The 23,707-nt window shown below is 35.1% G+C and overlaps 1 protein-coding gene across 1 annotated transcript in view; it reads left to right on the top strand.

The window, feature by feature from the left end:
- The window catches only part of LOC127941903 (coiled-coil domain-containing protein 74B-like), a 267,944-nt gene that overhangs the window by 240,257 nt on the left and 3,980 nt on the right, over positions 1-23,707 (top strand). The gene's annotated exons all lie outside the window — the stretch shown is intronic.

Below are 23,707 nucleotides of genomic sequence, written 5' to 3'. Positions count from 1 at the left end.
AATGTAAGTGGATGATTGAAAACAATAAACATTTAACATACCAAACGGTCTTGTTTGTATTCTCAACAATACCCAAATTAACATAATAAAATTATTGACTCACAAAGTGTTAACCTAAACAAAAATGGTGAGAACAGGATCAACACTTAAACAATACACAATCAATTACACACACACACACACACACATACCTGATGTTAACTGGTGTAACATTGCGCAAAACAAATATGTGTCGTTGTATGAAAAGTCTATGCATGCCTAGTGTGTTGTGTTCTAAGTCCAGTGCCAGTCTCTGGTCACAGTGCCCCACTGTGACAAAGTGTATTCTCCAATCGCTGTCAATGGAGAAAGTGGTTTTTGTGACAAATTGTGTAATTACAAGCATCTACCAACAGTAACCTTTTTTTTTTTTTTTTTTGCATAGACAAACCCACTTAAAAAGGAGGTTGAATATTAATATAAATATTAACAAATTAAATTAAAACCTTCAGGTATGTCTTATTTAGGCAAACATTGCTTCATTGGGCATTATTTACAATTCAAAAATATGGAAATGCCCCTGAAAAAAAAACAAAAAAACATAGTGAACCGAACTGAAAAACAAAAAACTTAAGCAATCAACCACATCAAACGGGCTTAGATCTCATCCACATCTAGGTCATGGCATTTCCCATATCACCTTAACAGGTAAAAAAAAAAAAAAAAAAATGTGCGAGCTAGGAGCAACCACACTGACCTGCATTTATTACTGTTCTCAGTGGCAGGCCATACGTTTTAATGATGCAGCTTAATAAAACACTTCCCCCAACACATGTGTTGCTTTGGAGAATAGTTTTGAGTCCTCCATCTGGGACTCGGCCACATGGCAAAGCCACCATCCGCCAATAATAAACACCTTGGAAAAAAAACTGAAGTGGTGGTAAATTTGCAATCCTGCCTCTAGGGACTATCAGCCAAACAGTTACTGAACACAGAAAACGAAGTCAAACTTTTGGATGTGTACAGCATAAGTGACCTTTTCTGTGCGAAGACTTCTGAAAAACTGGAAGAATTATTTGTTTTCATTATACCTTGACAAAATTCCTTTTTGGATTTCGACAAAGGTGAAGCGTAAACACTCGATGTAGATGGCAAGTTCATTTATCATTCAGATCGGACAAAAAATTGGTAAGTCAGATTTGGCCCACACTGAGCTCATTGCTATCACAAAAAGATTCAGTATTGTGTCCTTTATTTTATTTATAGGTTTTTACAACTACTATAATTACAGTAATTCTCCACGGTCTTTAACATACATAACAGAAAAGGTCTATACATGGTTGAATCATTCACAATAATTTCTATAAAATGCATTTACAAAATAGACAGGGTGAATTTTCATTTCATGCCAACTTTAATGAATGCTCTATAAGGAAATCACAAAATAATGCTTATACGCTTGGGAATCCTCAAAAGCAACTGATCAAAGCCCTCACAAAAGGTTTGTATCACGAAGTCAAGATTTAAATGCATGGTGCCTTCAGGCAATACACAGACTGACGTTATGTGCTGTAAATCCGCATGATGAGGCCACGCCAAAAAAAGCTCTTAAGCCTTCAAATTCCCTTAAGCTTCAGAAAATGTGTAATGTTTTGTTACAAAAAAAAAATAAAAAATTACTCCGGCACCCAAATCGCTTTCAAAGCATCACTCTATCACATTGTGACACAGAACAAGATGGAAGATATTTTCATTTTCTTTAGTTCTCTCATCAGTGTTTAAAAATTGAAAGCTACTGTAGCTGGCCATAGCAGCATGTCCAAGCTGTCAGAAGCAAGGTGTTTTAATTATAAGGTTTAGGGGTTGAAAACCTAAGGCTAGGTGTCAAGGCCACAGTCGATACGGTTCAAGCGTTCATCTGGCAATTAGCCGACCACTGGATTGACAGAGTATCTCAGCCTTACCTGGCTGTTCTTTCCTCTGATGTTAACATGTCAGTCTCTCCTTCCCTGCTAATAACAGATGTTCACAGATAGTATGTGTGCGCTTCAATGTCAGCCCCATCTGGTTAACCTCTGGTCAGAGAGTGGTTAAAGACAGATGTATCAATGTTATTAAGACCTTCTGGTGATGTTTACTTTGAGAAGGCAGAGGCAGGCGTGTCAGCGGCTCTTTGCTTTTTCAAGTTAACACTAGTTACATTTCAATACATTTCTCAGAGATCGTAAAAACATCCAGTCTTTTATGTATAAATTTAAAAGCTTTGAACCAAAGATCAGCAGAAAGACTTAAAGGGATAGTTCACCCAAATGTACTGACATCATTTACTCATCCTCATGTTTTCCCAAACACATATGACTTACTTTCTTCTGGAAAGTTCAAGTTGCTCTTTTAAATTCAGTTACTGTCAAACAAGATTTTCAAGGCAAGATATTTTAGTAAATAACGAGAAGTCTTCAGAAGTCTAACAGTAAAATATAGCACCCAAGTTGTATTGGCAACTTTTATGATGTTTGCGTGCTGCTTTCTTGTCCTTGGAGCTTGACAGAGTTAGTCACCTTCGCTTTCATTTTATGTAAGAGAAATTCAAATTTTGTGAGTGCATGAAAGAAAAAAGGGCTTCATATGAAATGGGAACAACATTAAAATGACTAAATATTTCTTTTTTAGACAATGAGTGGATGGAAATCTCAGCAGACAAGCATTATATAGTAGTCAATTAAACGTTTAAGTCTACGGAAGCCATATAATACCTTTGAAAAACACACTGAAATAGTGGTTATTAATGGAAAACAATGGCTAGAAAATCTTGTTGGACATTCATTGTATGTAAAGGAGCAGTTCGGACATCTCCCTATAAATATCTCCTTTTGTGTTCAGTGGAAGACAGAAAGAAAAGAAATGAGCAAATGATATCAGACTGGTGAACTATTCCTTTACAATAGTAATATGGGAAAAAAGAGGTATAGGAAGTAGTAGTATTCATAATTAACCTTGATTTTGTTCTTCTGAGCTGACAAATTATATAAGAAAACTATTATAATGGTGTCAAAAGGCTGCCAGTTGTCAAGAGGGGTTAGCAAGTAGTATTTTCATTCTATAACAACCGCTGAGCAAGTTTCTCATGAACGAGCGCAAGGTAATGAAAGTAGGGCTTCTTTGTATTATTGAAGTTCTCAGACTGTCTCCCAAGGTGCCACATTCTTTCAAACGATGATGTTGCGTCATTGTCAAACCAGGCATAGTTTGTAAATTATAAAATCCTGACAGATCTGCAATAATCAAAGCATCATATCTGCCACACTCTGCTCTGACATATTATCCTCTGTGTTGCAACCAGCTGTGAAAAATATGTCTTCTAAATAAACGTGATCTAATTATAGACATTATTGTCGGAGCCTTGGGTGCCTAGTGAAACTACGCACAGTTATCCCGAAGAGAGCAGCAAGTCAACAGCTCAGCCATGCAGATGGAAAGAAAGAAAGGAGGCTTTTATTAAAATTCCGAGCACAAACAACAGGCAGAATTGAGCTGGGAGTGGGCCTACGCTTTCAAACAAAGTATATCTCATGAACGAAATGAAAAACAATGACCTGACCTTCAAGAGCACTCGCTCACCTCAAATGGTCCAACCCTCTTTCTGACAGACAGTAGCAGTAATTCTCCAAGGGTATGTTACCATCTCACTCTGACCTAGGGCAAAACTCTCGTCAACCATTTTGGGTTTCTATTTGCTCGCTGCAGACTAGTGATGGCTGGAACTGAAAGAATGTTGGAAATGATACATGAAAATAGTGATGCCAATTTTGTCGTTCAGCTTTAGGTAACAGAAATCTAATCTGACAGCAGGCTTCTGGAATAGCCACTCCCATTACAGATTTGTGTATTAAACAATCATATTACCGCATGTGAATCAATACGTTATGCTCCATTAAATAAACAAGTCTTTGAGTGTGCCCTACGTAATGTGGTTACATTCACATATCTAGTTATCAAATTTATTTTACACAATCATTGTAATGTGCTGCTCTAAGGCATTTGAGGTGAAGTTAGACCGTGTGCTGAGCTGTCTGAATTCTCCTCTGAATACCTTGCAGCACATTTACTACCCAGCTGTACCCTGGTAAAACGTTTCGCCTTGGAATTACATTATATTTACAGTATTTACGCAAATATTTAATAAATATAAAAAATATGGGTTTGCAAACAAATGAATACTGGCGGTGTTTAAACAATCTGGGACTGAACAACTAATCAATCTCCCCCCATTGGCAATTAGTTCTCTCTCTCTCGCTCGCTCTCTCTCTGATGGTGTTCACACATACTCTTGAGTCAACAAGTAAAACATTGCACTACCTGAAACAAACGAAAACTAAGACTAAAACTGTTGGTCAAAAAATATTTTCATATACTGAAATAAATGAATATAGGCTACATGAAAAGCTCAAATTAAAATGAAACGAACAACTGTAACTGAAAACTAACAAAAATATAATAATAATTAGCAAAAATAAATAATCGTGTTAGTGATTTAATAATCTCTCATTCTGTGCCAGAAAATCTGACCTGTGGTTGTTTTGTAATCTTAAAGATCTTAAAGATTCTTAAAGAATCTTAAAGATTCCTAAATGCATGTACTTTTGGAAGGCCAAATAAAATGCTTTTGCTTTCACTTTGAAACACACAGCATCTCCTTGACATGGCTGCTTCAACACTAACTGCGGTTACTGAAACCAGGCTTTCTTTCTTTGTGTGAACATTTGGGCGGTATTATGCAAACATTTCCACATAGTGACATAGACATGTGGGGGTCTGTTTTAATGAGCCATTTTAGGGGGGTGTGGCAGAGTCTTAACTTTGATAAACAATATCTCTTTGGATTTGAGACTTTAGTCTTTGCAACATTAGGGATCTTCTTCATGCACCAAGAGCTTGTAACAGTCCAAAGATAAGGAAAAACTTGAAATCATATCATATGACCGCTTTAAAAGCATGCTTGACGTGCGAGAACAACACGAGAGTGAGTTTACTAAAACATTTTGGATGAGCTTTCTAGTGAGTAGTCATTTTGTCACACTTTGCGATTACTACTGCAAAGTCCATCTAGAGTCCATGACAAAACTTGTTTCTATACAGTCTATAGACAAAATGTATCCAAAATGAGAGAAAGCAGCAGCCACGCTGTGTTTTCGCTGCTTGAAAGTGAAAGTCATGACATTTGCCAAACCCATAATCAGAATTGGTGCTTTGCATTTAACCCATCCAAGTGCACACACACACATAGCAGTGAGAAGTAAACACACCCAGAGCAGTGGGCTGCTATATATCCAGCGCCCGGGGAGCAAGGTTTTCTCAAATCAAGCACTGGAGGGTCATTGTCCTGCAGAATAAAAACTCAACCGCTTGCAGCTTTCAAGTAACTCTGAAACCTTGATTAGCTTGTTGTTTGTTAATTACTGGCATGTTTAACAAGATTACATCTTTAATGTGAATTAATGTGAACATGCATAAGCATGAATACATTTTATACATATAAGTTGCAATTTTTTTTTTTTTCAATTGTAAAGAATTATTTTATTTTCATTATTAAGAGGTTTGCACAAGACTTAACTGTAATCTGTGTGAACATTCAACTTTGCTCAAATTAAATGTCTTGCTTTGGTCTAGACTTGTTTATTTATTTTAAATAAACAAGTATTTTAAATACTTGTTCCGTTAATTTTATAATTACTAAAACTAAAACTGAAACTAAAATATTAGGGCCGGGACTTTAACGCGTTAATTGAGATTAATTAATTACACAAAAAATAACGCGTTAACTAAGATTAATTAACTACAGAAAAAAAATTCCCGCATTTTTAATAACTTATTTTTGCACCGCGGAACGTTTCTCACTGGATGAGTTTCGGCGGACCGATTATACTGGAGCACCAACTAGCGTTCGCATATGACCGCAGCAGCACATCGAGCCTCAAGTTTCACCTCAACGCAAAACATATAGCAGCTAGCGTGGACTTTACACTTTTATGTTGAACTGTGTATTATTTTGTTGGTGCTACTGGCAGTTTATGTTGAACTCTTTATCGTTTTGGCCAAGGTTATTGAGAGTTGGACTTAGTATGTTATGGCCTCTGAAGCAACAAAGAGATGTTTTCTAATAGTCAGTGTTTCCAATGTTCTGAATGTAATTGACAGTATTGTGTTTTACTTAAAAAACACTTTACAGAAGGTTCCAGCACCTATAAGCTTCCTGAATTTCTGAAATGTACTATTTCTAAATTGTTTCTAAATATGCTATTGCTACACTTAATGGCAAAAATTGCACTGGTCTGCTAGACTTGGCTGAACAAAAATAAACAATATTTTGTTGCTTAAGCTTATGTATTCAGTCATTATTCAATGGTATACTATAAATCCATGTGAAAAAAAATTACTTCTCACTGTTCTCAGGTCAAATATTTATATGCGATTAATATGCGATTAATTTCGATTAATTAATTACATAGCCTCTAATTAATTAGATTAATTTTTTTAATCGAGTCCCGGCCCTATAAAATATATAAAAACAAAGCAGAAATGTGTTCACAAAATAAAAACTAACAAAACCATTAATCAAACAAACTTAAACAATACTGACATTTTGGGAAATTTGAAAACGATATTAAAATATAAACTAATAAAAAAATTATAAACTATGATACCCTTGAACTGAAGTCAAAGGTTATATTCTCAGGGAACATGCATATTGGAAAAATGTCTACCTGAATGGAATTCAAGTCAATACTGATAAAGGTGGCTGCCAAATGCATAAATGTGACCCTGGACCGCAAAACCAGTCTTAATAGAACATTTTTTTCAAAATTGAGATTAATACATGATTTGAAACATGAATAAATAATATTTCGGTTGATGTATGGTTTATCAGGATCTGACAATATTTGGCCGAGTTACAACTATTTGAATATCTGGAATCTGAGGCTGCAAACAAATCTAAATAACTGAGAAAATTGCCTTTAAAGTTGTCCAAATGAATTCTTAGCAAAGCATATCACTAATCAAAAATTACATTTCTATATATTCATGGTAGGAAATTTACTAAATATATTCATGGAACATGATCTTTACTATATCCTAATGATTTTTGGCATAAAAGAAAAATGTATAATTTTGACCCATACAATGTTCTTTTGGCTATTGCTACAAATATACCCCAGCGACTTAAGACTGGTTTTGCGGTCCAGGGTCACAAATGTATCCTGAAAAAGAACAAGCAGTTCTGAGATACCTGTAGCATATATAATCTTTGAAATGTAACTTTGAAACAACTTTTTTTATGAGGTAAAGCTAACACAGCTCAACAGGGTTCAACACAACACATCATTTGTGACTGTTAATCATGTTGCTGTGAAGGACCTCACAGTACCATTGTGTTGCTGAAATGCCCATTACCTGCACCACAAGCCCTTCTATTCTATCTCAGCTCCTGTCATGACCAGACAAGTGCACCGTCTGTGTCATCTCATTAGCCTTGGCTCTCAACAAGCAGCAGCACAGAGCAGTGGCAACAAAGAGGAACCCTATATAGAATGTTTCTTTGGTCTGATATCCAAGTGGCTGAAGTGAAAAGAGATGGAAATGGAAGCAGGAAAAGTGTAACATTTGGAAAGATAGACTTGTATCTGTTAGTGTTTTGGACTTGTTTTTTCTTGTGTTTCCCTTTTTTTTTTTTCTGGTATTCCAAATATGGTATTTTTCCTGTTCTTGTTTAGTTTGATTATGATTCTTAGCACCTGTGTTTGTTAATTATCCTGTGTATATTAAGTCCCTGTTTGTTCCTTCCTTGCTGTCGGGTCTAATCATTGAATTTTTGCATTTGCTTGTTTGCTCTGTGTTGCAATCTCCGCTGTATTTCAGCAATAAAGATGGTTTATGATTATTTGTGCCTCCTGCATTTTCCCTGCAACAAAATACTGTGACAGCATCCTTGTTTAGAAGTACAGGAAGGGAAGTATTAAATAAAAACATCTGAGGCTGTTCTCTTGGAAAGTGATTGTGAAGACACCCTGTTCCTGGTTTGGAATTAAATAGTGTCACTCCCACAGCCCCAAGAGCCAGTGTCACTCAAAAGTTCTTACTAAGTTCTCACTCGAACACTATTCAATTACAGATACAGCTCGTCTCATCATGCACAGCCTTTGAAATGTTCCATCAAAAATATGATGTACAGCTGTACTTTTCCAAGTGTCCTCATATGCCGCTCCATCTTGTGTGAAGTTTCCAATCATTAAACCACTGCTTTTGGCAGGTTAAAAGCATTCCACAAGAACCCAGTTATTTTTTTTTTTTTTTGTCTTGCAGGACAGATAGGAAATCAGACATCTGTGTGTGTGTGTGTGTGTGTGTGTATGTGTGTGTGTGTGTGTGTGTGTTGATTCATAAATTCAAAACAAAGATATTGTAATATATTATAATTTAACCCTAAAACAGGCAATGTGTACCACAAGATACATATTCTTTAGTCTCTTGTAGGAGGCACAAAGAAGAATTTTCCATCCAATACTGATATCATTATCATAGTTGAGATCGCTTAGATTATGAATTCTATGATGGGTGGGGAGTGTGTGAAGGGTGGGTTGAGCATTTTGAGGAGGTTTGGCGTTCCCCCTTGGTGGTTATTGGGGGTGGGAGGGGGTGTAGAAAATACTGAAAATACACAGAAGTCACAAAAAGTACATACAATACAAGGGGGAGCCCCTTGATTAAAAGTAATAAAAATTCTCAAAGAAGTGGGGTGGTGGGTGGATTGGGGGTTATAAATCACATTTTTAACACAAAGGAGAGTAGATCCCCCTCATTCTCATCCCAAGGTCAGGGGCCCTTAGAGAAGAGCTGACTTTCTGGCCTCTAGGCCCCTGTACACAGTCCTCTTTCTATTTATTTTGAGTTGAAAAATTGTGCAAATGTTAATATTTGCATGTAAAATGGATCATATTACATTAAGTTGACTATATCTTTGCATTTTTAACTAGATTTTTTTCTTGCAGGGTGTGGTTCCCACCAGGAGCTCTGGAAGGATAAAAGGAGGAGTGACAACAGTGCAATACGAGAGAGGAGCAGGCCTGGATTTATGTTGTTTTGTTTCTGTTTGTGTGCAGAAGTCATCTGTGAGGGGCTGTCACACTATTTTCAGTTTTGTGCCAGTTTTATTATTAAATAATGTTTAAATTTTGTTGGTTCCCGTCTCCTTCTTCCCGGACTACAAACTGTGTTACACAGGGTTTCACACAGCTCATTTTATGGTACAGCAGAGGTATCCAACCCTGCTCCTAGAGAACAACCATCCTGCAGTGTTTAGCTCCAAACCTGATCAAACACGTCTGAAAAATCTGACTACAGTCTTCAGGATTACATCAAAATATATATTTTGCTACACAAATTGCATTATGATTGTTTTGGGATGAAGCTAAACCATGCATGACAGTGGACCTCAAGGGTTGGAATTCTCCACCTTTGAGGATGAAGATGAGAGAGTTAAAAAACAAACCTAGACATGTCATACATGCAGCATATTTTGAGTATCCCATATTTAGATTGAATCAAATAAATCATAAAATTATTGATGACTTGTGCTGTTTTTTATACCTTAAACGGGCAACATGTCCTGGGAGATACTCATAAAATCTAAAATATATCAAATATTAAAAAAACAATTATTTTGAATATGTTTTACTTAAATCCAGATTATATAAAAAGGTGAAATGAAAGGTTTTTGTTTGTTTGTCTGTTTGCTTTGCTACTCTTGCCTGTTTTAGGATTAAAATTAACTATTTAATTATTTAATTATATTTATTATATTTTACTGAAAACACAGAGTTAATAATAATAATAATAATAATAATAATAATAATAATAATTATTATTATTATTTTATATATATATATATATATATATATATATATATATATATATATATATATATATATATATATATATATATATATATAGGCATAGACAGATTAAAAAATGCTCTGATAAACCAGCTTCAGACTTTGAGTTTGGTGTGTCAGTTAATACATATCACAGATTCAATGAGAGAAAAAAAGAAAGAAAAAAAAACACAATGTCAAGAACAAAACCCTCTAATCTTTACAATTTCAAGCCTCATTTATAATGAAGTCTCACTCTCTTATTTGAGGCACATAAGAGAGACTGTTCATTAGTAAGCTTTTAGTCTAAGTTTATGCAAACGAGCTAACATAAGCAGCCCATTCTTCTTGATTATCTCCTTGAAAGCTGGAAAGTTTGCATAGTTTTTTGACTTTAATAGCATTCATGGATTCTTCAGAGTTGTGTGAATAAGAAAAGGATGTCAAGGTCGACAAGCGAAGATTGTGGCAAATTGAGAAGATGATGAACTGTGGCTTGTAAAGGAAAAGGAAAAACACACTCAGCTCAAGTACACAGTGAGTGGAGGTGGGAAGTGTCCATTAGACACCCCCTTACACCGTGTGGGTCAATCTCTTCTTCTACACTCTGTACAAAATTTTACATAGTGAATCCATCCCTGACATTTGAGATCAATACAAGCAGAACAGGCTATGCTGTTGGATGTTTCATAGAGTTCTCATTGTTCTAAAGTCATGTAAGTAAAGCATGGACAATGAAGCTGGTATGCTAGTATGCATTTCAGACTACTATTAGTGTGAATTAAGTCAGGAAAACAGATTTTATAAACAGGGGGACTCTTCTTCTAAAGGTTCCCCACAAATGACCATAACTTTATCATATGTAAAATAGGTCACACTTCATTTTAAAGTCCAATTCTCACTAATAACAAACCATTTGCTACGACTCCTGGCTCAATAATCTCCTAATTTGCTGCTTATTATTAGTTAATATAGTAGTTGTTAAATTTAGGTTAGGGATGTAGAATGTGGTCATGCATAATATGTGCTTTATAAATAATACTGAACAGCCAATATGTTAATGAGCTAATAAGCAACTAGTTAATTGTGAGAATTGATCCCTGAACTAAAGTGTTACCATAAAATGTAATCGTTTGACCTGAAAAAGAATGCAAAATGATAGCCGGAAAATATTTATTATTAATTAGTACAACACAATGAATGTACTAATTCTTTCTTATTCTAAACATATTATAATTATTTCTGAAGGATCATGTGACATACTGTACTGGAGTAATGACTGCTGAAAATTTGCCATCATCAAAATAAATAACATTTTATACTTTAAAGTAAGAAAACTGTTATTTTAAATTATAATACTATTTTTTACTGTTTTTATATATTTGTCAAATAATCACAGCCCAGGTGAACGTTCAAAAAAAAAAAAACATTTACAATAAGAACCATTAAAGCTTGAAGGGTTGTACATAAACATTTAAGTAAGTGCATAATTTAGTAGTTTTTTTGAGACTATTTTTGGAAAACCATCCTATTAAATGTGACCCTGGACCATAAAACAAGGGTCAATGTTTTGAAACTGAAAATGAAAATGATACATCATCTGAAAGTTTAAGAAAAAGAAAATCCAATAATTTATGGTTTGTTAGGATAGGACAATATTTGGAGATAAAACTATTTGAAAGTCTGGAATCTAAATGTTAAAAAAAATATTGATATTCTCAAATATTGAGAAAATCACCATTAAAGTTTCCAAAATAAAGTTCTTAGTAATGCATCTTACCAATCAAACATAAAATTTTGATATATTCATGGTAGGAAATTGACCAAATATATTCAAGGAACATGATCTTTACTTATTATCCTAATAAGTTTTGGCATAAAAGAAAAATCAATAATTTTGACCTATATAATATATTGTCGGCTAAACATAAACCCATGCTACTTATGACTGGTTTTGTGACCACAACAATTTAACATCAGTTTCAAATATAAAATAGTCTCCAACAGATATAGCTTAAAGGAAATGTATTGCATTTGATTTAAAACCCTTTTCAGGACTCAAGGAATCAAATAAAACAGAGGATTGTGCACAAATCGAACAAGCTCCTGATCCTGACTAGACAGGGAATTAATTTGCTAGTCATTTCAAACAGTCTTTCTAAAAATAATATGGTTGGCTAACACAAGTTATGTTTGATGTTAGAAACACAAGGGCTTTGACATTGAACTTTTAAACAATAGCAGCCCATCAAGATTCACCTAGACACCTCCTTTTATTTTAACTAAGGAGACTGACAAAGAAATTCCCTTTAAAGATGTGTAGTTTTTCATGCAATAATGTCAAATGTGTCAGAGCTATGGTGCAGTCAGTGCATGCCTGCTCACTGTGTCATGTTGCAGCGCTGCTACCGTGAAACAAGATACAAAAAAATGTGAATCTTTCAGGAATTACAACCACGAATGTTGGCAAATTAAATTTGTTCAATTTATATATGCAAACAACTATGTATTTACATAGCTTGAGGGTTCAAATCATTAGCTACCCTCGAGCTACACTGCACATTACCGCTGAAAGGGTGCATCTATTTACCTGTTAAAACTATTGAAGTGAAAAGAAAACTTGTGCAGAATGCTAATAACTGTAGCCCGAGGTACTAAACGAGTCATTCTGAACAATAAAAGTTAAATGTAAGTAAATGTCATGAACAAAAATAGTAATTAAAATGCATCAGAAAAAACGCTAAAAAATACTGGGTTAAAAACAAACCAATTTGGGTTGTTATTAATCCAAGGGCTGGGTAAATATAGGACAGAACCCATCTTGGGTTAATTTTACCCAGCAAATTAGGTTGATTATTTAACCCAGCATAAGGGGTTGATTTAACCCAGATAAAATTTATTAATTCTTACTATATTACTATCTTATGTTTTACTTCATACATTAAATAATGTTTACAGATTAACTTAAACCTCTAAATGTTTACAGATTAACCTCTAAACTTTTCTAAAAGAATGGTTTGCATGTTAACTTCCTTTATTTTCCTTTAATTATCATTTACAGCATTTGTTTATATAGTTTTTAATAGGCTAAAACTCATATTTAAACTCGTTTAACAAATGCTAAAAGTAAAAATTAAACGTTAAACAGAAGTAATTTACGTGTTTATAACCAGTCTCTGTTGTTCTGTTTCCACTGTAACTGCACGGCGTTGCGCAGGTTCTCGTACCCGAGCTGGAGTCGTGTTCGGCGGGGAACTGTTCACGCCTGAGGCCGCCCCCCTTTGTTTCATTCATAGCCGAAATATACTGCGATTGCCTTATTAACATGCCCAGAAACTAACAGTAAACAGCTCTGAGGGAATATTTGTACTCTGTATCTTTATGAATAAAAATTTTTATTTTATGCAAAGCATTAGCCTTTTCCATCATTTGAAAAGACCGTGACACTTGTTAAAGGTGATTCATACCACATTCCTGTATGTTGCACTGCATAAAATGTAACAATATTCAACACAGTAATGATTTTATAGATAAAATAAAATGTATACAAACCTGTATTTTACCGACAAATGCGTCGATTCGATGGCGCTAAGAACTGCTCTCTCCAAAAGAGAACGCAAAATTCCTGCGATAAATAACTCAACCGCTGGGTTAAGTCTGACCCAGGATCTGAGTAAAAAAAAAACTACCCAAACATTGTGTTGTTACATTTGACCCAGGAGCTGCAAAACAACCCAAACACTGGATTGTTACGTTTGACCCAGGAGGTGGGTAACACAAAAACTACCCAAACACTGAAAAAGTAGACCCCAAAAAATTACCCAAAAGGCTCAACCCAGCATTTGGGTTAAAAAATGACCCCGGATTTTCTAGAGTAAACAAAGACATAATTCTGAGGTCATTCTTGTCACTGAAAAAACTTAATGACATGTTAATTTTTTCCCGTTTGCTCAAATAACTCTCTACAGGTAGACCCATGTGGTGTTATACATTACATCAGCAGCCTGTTCCTTAAAAAAAAGAAGTCAAGCTCAGTCTGTTTGCTTGTCCTGTGCATGGCCCTACCAGCAACACATGACTGTGCATAAATATCTTTAGTTCCTCTGCGAATACCTCAAGGTTTTCTTTTCTTTGCTTTCTCATACACAGACACTCGAAACCCTGTTTCATCCTTTGGATAATTCACGGAGACAATATAAAAAGTGACAGATCAAAATTCTTCCCTGTATTTCCTGAATTTTATTCTTTAAAAGGATGTTGTTTAAAGTCATTTTGTGGGCAATTTCTCCTGAAAGCTACCATATGTGTTGTTCCACATAATCTGAACCTGTAGTTTCTGTTGTTGTGGCAAACTGAACGGACTCAATTGCTAAAACACATTCAGAGAAAGAGAGAAAATAACTGTAAATCAAAAACTGTGCAGGAAAGAAAAATCAAACATCAATCCATTTGCTAGTTTCTGCTTGAATTTCTCTGCTTACATTTGTTCAGTCAGTCTCCCGTTGTCAAATACACAACAAGGGATTCCAACTAATTTAATTGTTTCCAATTGTTATGATTCACTCAGTGCAAAAGCATTTCCTACGACAACTATAATCACACTGTGCAAAGACCATGAAGCTGTTTGTTAGAAACAAAATTTACCATGTATTGATAGTGATAGAGATGGAATTCACAGTTGTAAACTAAAAGAGAATTTCCATTTGATTCTCTCCAGATGTAGTTGAGTAGAATTGCTGTTTCTCTCCTAAGGAGGAAGCATAATGTCACCACTCTTCAAGGCATCCTTTAAGCACCAGCTCCTGTTGTCATGGAAACCATTCATTGCCACGCAATCTCCCTTTGCTGTCTCTTAGCACCTTCCTGACAAACACACAGTACAGCTCGCCCCTAAATCCTGGATTTCACTGAGAGATGGCTGAAACATGGATCATTACATCTTATTGTGTTAGCTTTACTTCAGTACACCCTCCTATAGAAGAGGTCACTAATAAATGATCTGTAGGGTATTTTGAGCTGAAAATTCACAGACACATTCTCAGGACACCAGAGACTTGTATTAAGATACATATTGTAAAATGGCATATAATATGTGTCCTTTAACATTTTTATAAAAAACTATATTTAAAAAGAAAAAAGATAAAAAATGTACTTCCTAAAATCCTGAGAAAAAAATATTGATAATAATAGTTTTTTTTTTTTAAGCACCAAATTAGGCTACAAAAAATGATTTCTGAATAATTATGTGGCACTCAAAACTTAAGTAACGGCTGCTGAAATTTCAGCTTTGCATCACATATATAAATTACATAATAAAATATATTTTAAAAAATGTTAAATTGTAAAAATGCAGCCTCAGTAAGCTTTCATAAAAATGCAAATAACTAATGAAATCACACATTAACAAAATTAAAAACTTCTGATTTATAATTCCTGTGGAGAAGTAGTGAGGACAAAATCGTTCATAATAAATAACGCTCCGGTTTCTGACATAACCTTGGTTCCCTGAGATAAGGGAATGAGCGATGCGTGAAACTGTTTTACTCTGTTCTGAAGCCTGATTTGTTCACGTTTGTGTAGCCAGCTGCACAAACCAATAGGATTCAGCCTCCATGCACCCCTTCAAGAACTTAATGATCAGGTCGTTTCTGCCAATCAATGAGAAGGGCGTGCACCTTATCCAGCAGCTCTTGCAAAAAGGTTTGCACCTGGGACACGTCACATGATATCTGGTCCAAATTTCATGTACAACACCAATTATGGATGTTTGAAAATTACTTTTCATGCAGTGTGTAGCACAGATCTAAGTGAATGACAACATCCTGCAAAGTTTTAAATCTGAAAGTGCATCGTGTATAAAGTTATTGTCTCTCAAGAGTTGACTCTGAATCATTGAAATTAATTGTTTTTAAAAAGAATCCCAAGCCATTTCATGTTGATGTCAACATGAAACATTAGCATATTGCCCACCACTTGTTGGTCTGAAGCCGGCCGACATCCAGAATGGGTCTGAGCCCACCATCTCTCTTTGGATATAGCGCCTGAAAAAGACTGACTCGCTGTTCATTCAGGGTACAATTTCCATAGTGCCTTTTCCAAGCAATGTTGGAACTTCTTGTCAGAGAATGAGTGCTTCGTTTGTCCAGAACAGAAGTTTGAATAACGCCTCTGAAGCAAGGTGGCCTGTGAGCAAACTGAAGCAAGTAATCTCACTGAATTGTTTTTAAAACCCAACTCGATACTCCCAGAATGGCTGCCCAAGCTGTGAAACAAGAGACAAGAGAGCTTGCCGAGGGAAGGCAGGGAACTTACATTCACGTGAGCATGTGAGAGAGTATGAAGAGGAAATTTTCTCTTAATTGTAGGTGGGTCCACTATCACACGTCTACTGCACCCCAGGCTCATATTTCTTTTGAGGCTGAGGCTGTGCCAGCTTTGCAGGCTGAGTGGCAGCATTTTTCTGGTGGACCACAACCGCAGGGGAGGAAGTGACGAAAACCAGAGGAGGGAGCTTGCTGTGTCCCTTGTCATCAGAGCCATCAATGGAGGTGAGAGCTGCTGCTGTAGAGGGATTTACTCGGGCCGAGTAGTTTCTCTTAGGAGAGAAAGGAAACGGGAGAGCTGAGTAAGGGGGACTGGCTTCATGGAACAAGGCGATCCACAAGTGGAGAAAGGAAAGACTCATACTTTCACAATGGGGGCATAAGCCTTTAGTGAGTGCAGCCTCTGCGTGGGCCCTGCCAAGACAGGTTATGCACTCACTGTGGGATCCTTGCATGAGCCACACTAGTGATGCGACATTTGCAACAACACACGCTGAAATTTGCAGGAAATATGCTCTCATGCTTGCTTTTCATGCACTGGATGGCCGCAGGTCAAGGAATTCTCGCTGTTTGGGCATCTTCGACGGAGGCAAGCAAAACTGGAGATTCTTCTTCCTCTGCTTCTTCTTTTCTGTTTCTTGCAGAGTCAGCAAAAATATGATCCTTGTCGCTGAAGTAGAATGATCTAATGAATGGCACTCTGAGCCAGCCTTTCTGGCGGGCTAAGGTTTCTGCAGCTACACAATTGTTTTCCCTTTAGCATTTCACGCAGTGGGAGAGACCTTTGAAATGGAACAGAGATGATGTGCCTGTAAATGATGTAGGTACTTCAATATGTTTACTAACAATATGTTTATCACACATCAGCTGCAGTCATGCATTCATTTTTAATCAGTTATATCCTCTACCACTACAACAAAATATAAGCCAGTTAAAGAAAATGAATAAATATATATTTTTTTTTTTTACCCAGGTACTCAAATTACAGTACTTTGTTAGGTTTAACAAAAAAACTATGAGTTGCCTGCACTCGTCTGGATAAAAAGATTCTCAGCAACGCCTCTTCCATGTTTGACACTTAGCCTATAATCAATTAAAGAAAAATGTAAAAGCCAAAAATGAAAGCTGATTTAAAAATAAAACTTTAATTTTAGAGATTTTCCCATTTTGGTGGGCATCGCCCACACTCACCCACCCACCCATTGCGTGCCTCTGCAAGTCATTAAAAGCAATATAAGTATTTTGGTGTGTTCGTATTTGGTTACCTCAAGTAAATGTGTGTGTGTGCAAGAGCAAGTGAGTGTGTGTCTGTGAATGCATTTGTAGACTGTACCGATTACCCTAATGTATCCAATTAAAAATAGCTTGTTCAAAGACCAGTGGCGGCTCTGTAAAGACTGCATTTTTAATCAGAAAACAAGACCACAGAGCGAAGGGAGGGACATGCAAACACCTAAGGCAACATTTATAACACCAACTTGAAATTACTTCCCATGATCATTCCAATAAATCTTATGCAAACAAAGAGCCATAGTGGGAGGCAGAGGCTGAAGGAACAGAGGAGACGATCTAGAAAGAGTGAGATTTATGAAGTAAGGCAAGGTGCAGTCTGACTGAAGGAAATTAAAAAGCACAGAGTCCAATGTGAATTATTAAAGCTAAAGGGATGACACAAGGAATATATTTTATGACTTGCAAACAGGTTTCAACTGGACAGAAACAAATCCGAATTTAACGCAAATTTCTGATCATACTAAAATTCATTAATTCCTCATATGTTAGAATAGGAATGCTGACTTTGGTCAGTTAATAAGCAAACTTGAAACTGGTTTTAAACATTAAACCTATCAAAGTCACAATAAAAAGTTCCAATAAAGTTTAAAAAGTTTGCCAGTTTTCATAAACTGCGAAAATTCTATTTTGGTCTATTTTAAGACCAGCAGGTTTGTTTCTTCAGAGCCGACGCATGCTATTTTTGAGTGTTTTATGTATTCTAAAGTGCTGAGCTTATTTTAATTCTGTAGTATAAGTATTAAAATCCTGACTACTAAGAACTTTTGCTATGAAAAATGCAGTCACATACAAACATTGTTAACAAACCGAAATCCTGGTTAGCTCTGCATGCTGACACAAATTTTTTAAACTCTAAGGATTTCTAGTTATAAATATGTAAGTCCTCATGCATTCAAATATGACTGTAAGTGGATCAAACTGTTCCCAGGTGTATTCTTTTTAAAGTTTGTTAGACTATTTAAGCATAAATTAAATCATAAATTAATTATATATGAAGTACAATAAATATTGTAACTTAAATGTGTTTTTTATATATATATATATATATACACACAGGAAAAAAAAGTGACGTAGCAAACACTAAAACTAAAACTAAAACAGAGTGTTTTTTGTTTCACTCTCCCAAAACAAAGGTAATAAAAAATACCAACATCACCTTAAAGGTCACAAGAGAAGACTCTAAAAAGATCTGTCTTTTCACCATGTTCACTTCCTGTCTAACATTTATTTCCAGACATGCCTAAAGTGAGAAATAACATGACATCTTTGACAACGCCACAGCGATGCCAAATAAACAGTCAACCCCAGCACATCTTCTATGACAGCCACAGACACTTCACACTACATATCTGATTGGCTGGCAATGACTTATACAACTGTCCACTACTTAAAGTCACTTTTTTGGACCTTAGAATACGTGGCAGATATGCATGCAGTGTTCAGCACCATGGACAGCAGTCAGTGTGCCTCCTCTTACAAACTAGCTGCTAGGCAAATTTAGACAAATGTCTTTCACAGTATTCAGTTAATGCACAGTATTTTATTATATATATATATATATATATATATATATATATATATATATATATATATATATATATATATATATATATACTCTGTATGTGTGTGTGTGTGTGTGTGTACAAATACATCCATACACACACGCATAGGCCTACATGTACAACTTTTAAAAGTATTTTAAATTATATATATATATATATATATATATATATATATATATATATATATATATATATATATATATATATACTTCAGTGAACTTCTACTCGACCCACACAAATTGTCACCTTTTTAGTTCTTTTAAATAGAAAAGCTTAGATAAATGTTAATGTTTGAAATTAAAGCAAGAATGATGCCATAATAATTAATTTGAACATGTTTATGCACAAAAACAAACCAAAAGGTATTTGAATAAATTAAGGTAGTCAAACGTATTAAAGTCCATCTCAACTACTGTGAGAACTGCACACTTTGTACTAACAATAACATGAAGTCACACAGTTTAGCCATAAGATGTATATTTCTAAACTACTATTTACAACAGACTATTATTAAATATTATATCAAAGTTTATCAACGTATAACTTATATCTATTTATCTGTATGTCTGTCTGTATGTCTATGTCTTTCAGAAAACAACTCAAAGCACACATTTGTTTTAGTTGTTTGCTTGGTCTGCTCTTCTCAGATTAAAAAAAATATATATGGTGAAGCTATGGCACAAACTTCACACAAGTTTAAACGAAATTCTCACAAGACATTAACCCAGAGACTCTTTGTCTCTAATTTTCACAGCTGTATTTGTAACGCATATTTATCATAAAAAACATATGTTTGCATATGTCTCACCTGACAAACGAGCGTCATGCTTCCTATAACACATATCTGCAGCTTACCGGGTATTATTCCGTACAAAGAACATACTAAAACTGACCTATATGAGTTTTGGACTAGGCCTGCGGCTGCGACTGCTATTTCTCAAACACAATAGCTGTCACAATCATATAGATATATATTTAATAAGATGCTAAACTGCTAATAAATAACAGCACTCACCCAATACAAAATACGGGAGCTCGGTATTTTCCAAGTCGTCAACAACGACTATCTCGCCTGGAAAATCGTTCCTGACGGAGAATAGCAGCTTGGGCTCGGAGGCCGATGGGCTGTGCATGATGCTCAGGTCGTTCTCTCGCAAAAACGGCAAAGCGGATACCGAAACGCTTTTCATTTTGCACTCCATGTCTTGAGACTGGTCTTCTTCGCCATTCAGACATTTCACACAAGCGGGACTGAAGATGACAATCCAGAGAACGCCGATAAGCAGACCGGAGTGTGGTAGTAGCATCTTGCCGGAGACTGTGTAGCGGTTGGCAGGCTGCGGCAGTCGGTGAGCGGCACACTGTGAGCTGGAGGAGGAGGACCGGCAATGCGCTGGCTTCACACTAATCGAGCTATTTACGTAAAAATAAGCAAAAAAAACGCAGGGTTTAATACTCAGATATTCTCCGTCCTACGGCTGAATATTGTTGTTGTCATCATAACACTGCTCGGCTTAGTGATGACAGCGAGAGAGGCGGAACAGCGCAGCATCGGAGCCCGTTATTGGGCTTTTCCTCCTCAAGCCATTAAAAACGATTTTTCTTGTTGCAGCGGGCAACCATTAGCAAGACCTACATTTAATAGTCCTGCAACTTTAAAACATTCCATGGTTTGCCATAATTTCTACTTTACCAAGTTTAATGACATTCTATCAATAATTTATTTAGTTTTATGAAGTAGGCCTACTTACACACTTTTTTTTCTTATTTTGTACTGTTTTAGGCTAGTATACGTTATGTTCTAAACAGGCTATGTAACTAATTATGTTCATGCTAGTTTAGTTTTATTTATTTATTTTTATTTTATTTATTTTTTTGAAAAAAAAACTAAACATTATATTGCTAAAATATGTTAAAATAAGTCAAGTGCGTTCATATGCTGTTCTGATGTTTGCTGGTTTAAGATACATTTTGGAAATTTTTTAGCTAGTCAGATCAATACGTCTTAAACCATTTGAAACCAATTGTTTGTTTTATTATGTTGTTTATATTGTATTGTTTTATTTCTTTCCTGAATGACCACTGATTATTTTACAGTGGGTAAAGAAGCAATAGATTAAGCATAAATGTAATTTTCTGATATATTTAGTTGGGCTGTCAAATGATTAATCGCATCCAAAATAATTTTTGTTTACATAATATATGTTTGTGTACTGTGTATATTTACATGTATATATTTATATCAATTATATTATATAAAAATATATTTCAAATACAAATATATTTTTCTTAAATATACATATATGCATGTCTGTGTATTTATGCATAATAAATATACAAAGCACACATACATATAATATGTAAACAAAAACTTATTTTGGATGCTATTAATCATGATTAATTGTTTGACAACACTATATATATATATATATATATATATATATATATGTGTGTGTGTGTGTGTGTGTGTGTGTGTGTGTGTGTGTGTGTGTGTGTGTGTGTGTATATATATATATATATATATATATATATATATATATATATATATATATATTAGCTGAAATAGTTTTATGTTTATAGTTTATAGTTTTAAACTGTCAGGATAGTTTTGTTTTTTTAGAGAAAAAGATAAATGCACTATTTGAGAGTTACTAGCAGAAAAAATCCCTGCTAAAGTTTTATAGTTCACTGAGCACTGCGGAAAGAAGAGCAGAACTGAAGTCGAGAAGCCAAGAGCATCTTTTCAAGCAAACAGCAGCTGCAAACTCTGGGAAGAAGGAAGAAAAAAGAGATAAAGAGAGGAAAGAAAGAAGCAGTGCAGTCTGCCCCAAAGAATGATCTCCCTGTGTAATCTTGAGCTTATTCCAGCACTGAAGCAAGGCTTTAGCAAAGTGTGAAGCACTTTTTGTGATGAAAGGGCACAGTACTCATTTCAGCTTTGACCTGCTCAATAATTAAACTTTAAGGTGGGTGGGGAAGAGAGGGCTATTGACACACTTGTGGTCCCGTTGCTGTGATATCCTGCTTCCTTTTAAGGTTCTCTCTGCAGCACTTACTAATATATTACTGCTTGTGGTTTACACATATCCAAAGGCAATGTGATGAATAGTGCACAGTGAACTGTCAGAATAGTGTAACCACATTAGTCTTCTGAGGATTTTTTGGCTCTTTTTATTACACTATAAAAATACTGTATTATTATTTATCATAATATTAAATTATTATTATTATTATTATTATTATTATTATTATTATTATTATTATTATTGTATGAGTAATAATAATAGTAATACAATTATTATTATTATTATTATTATTATTATTATTATTATTATTATTATTATTAATCCCATGGCAAAATATGCAAACTTTCTGTTCAGATTAAACTGATAATTGATAATAGTTGGATACTAGTTTAGTTGTAAAAACTGGAGCACCTATCAGCTTAGCATGTGCTGAGAAATTTTGTCACAACTGCTTGTTCCTTTACAGGAATTGGTGGCAATGCTGGGAGGCAAATCTGTACCCAGATGACTGGAATGTCTCCATAAGCAGAACTACAGTTTCATATAAAAAAAGGAAGAAAAAAGAAAGAAAGAAGAATATGAAGAAGAACAAAGGGAGTGGGGTGGGTGGGTGTGTGTGGGGTTCCAGATTTAGGTATAAACATAAAAAAACACGTACAGTGTAATGACCTATTTTCTAAACTTAAATCATTCTTAATGTGCACAGGGAATTGGCAACCAAGACATTTTTGGACACTTTATTCGTAATGCTAGTTGGTCAGTCTAACACACTATAAAGCAATCTCAAACTGCATATGCTGTGGTTTATCATAGCACCAGAAAAGGTGCTGGGAAAATCGTGTTCACAGTGAAAGGAAGATGCCATCTTATACCATTATATTACTGGAGATACAAGTCCTGAAGAACATGAAAATCACAATTTCCTTTAGAACAGATGAGTGTAGTCCCTTTCTGTTTGTTGTCACTTCAGTCTAGATCCGAAACACCTGAGAAGAGATGATGCCAACCCTTTAGAGGACCTCAAGTAATGCCAACCCTGATACAACATACAGAACTTTTGCTAATGATTGCTGTTAATAGTGTTCATCATCTGTTTGATTACATCTTTAATTGATTTTTCTGTATATTTCTGCCATATGTAAATTAACTGGCATAGTCACCACTGATAAGATACTACTAAATATATTGTAGAAACTTAATTTTCTGTAAAGCTGCTTTGCAACGATTTATATCGTGAAATTTGCTATACAAATAAACTTGAATTGAATTTAAATGAATTGAATGAAGCCTTTAAAAGATAAGAGCCTCTTTGTGACATGAGAAATCTATGTTATGCATTGGCATCTTCTGTGTTATGCATTTGTTTGCCCTCAAAGCAGTCTTGGCCCTTGTGATAGCCATGGAAACCCGATGCAAGTCAGTTTTCAGATTTAGACAAGAAAATCCACACACAATATCTCCACGTATTCTGTAAGGCTTAACAGCAGACTGTATTTGACATGACAAATTGTCACTCAAGCATTTGCAACCTTAGTATTTTCAGCATATTGTTCTTATGCTTAATAAAATGTCCTTTCTATTTTAAAATGGTGTGAAGC

The sequence above is a fragment of the Carassius gibelio genome, chromosome A21 (assembly GCF_023724105.1).
Source record: "Carassius gibelio isolate Cgi1373 ecotype wild population from Czech Republic chromosome A21, carGib1.2-hapl.c, whole genome shotgun sequence".
NCBI lineage: Eukaryota > Metazoa > Chordata > Actinopteri > Cypriniformes > Cyprinidae > Carassius > Carassius gibelio.
The sequence above is the reverse complement of the archived record's forward strand: the minus strand, read 5'-3'. Positions and strand labels throughout refer to the sequence as shown.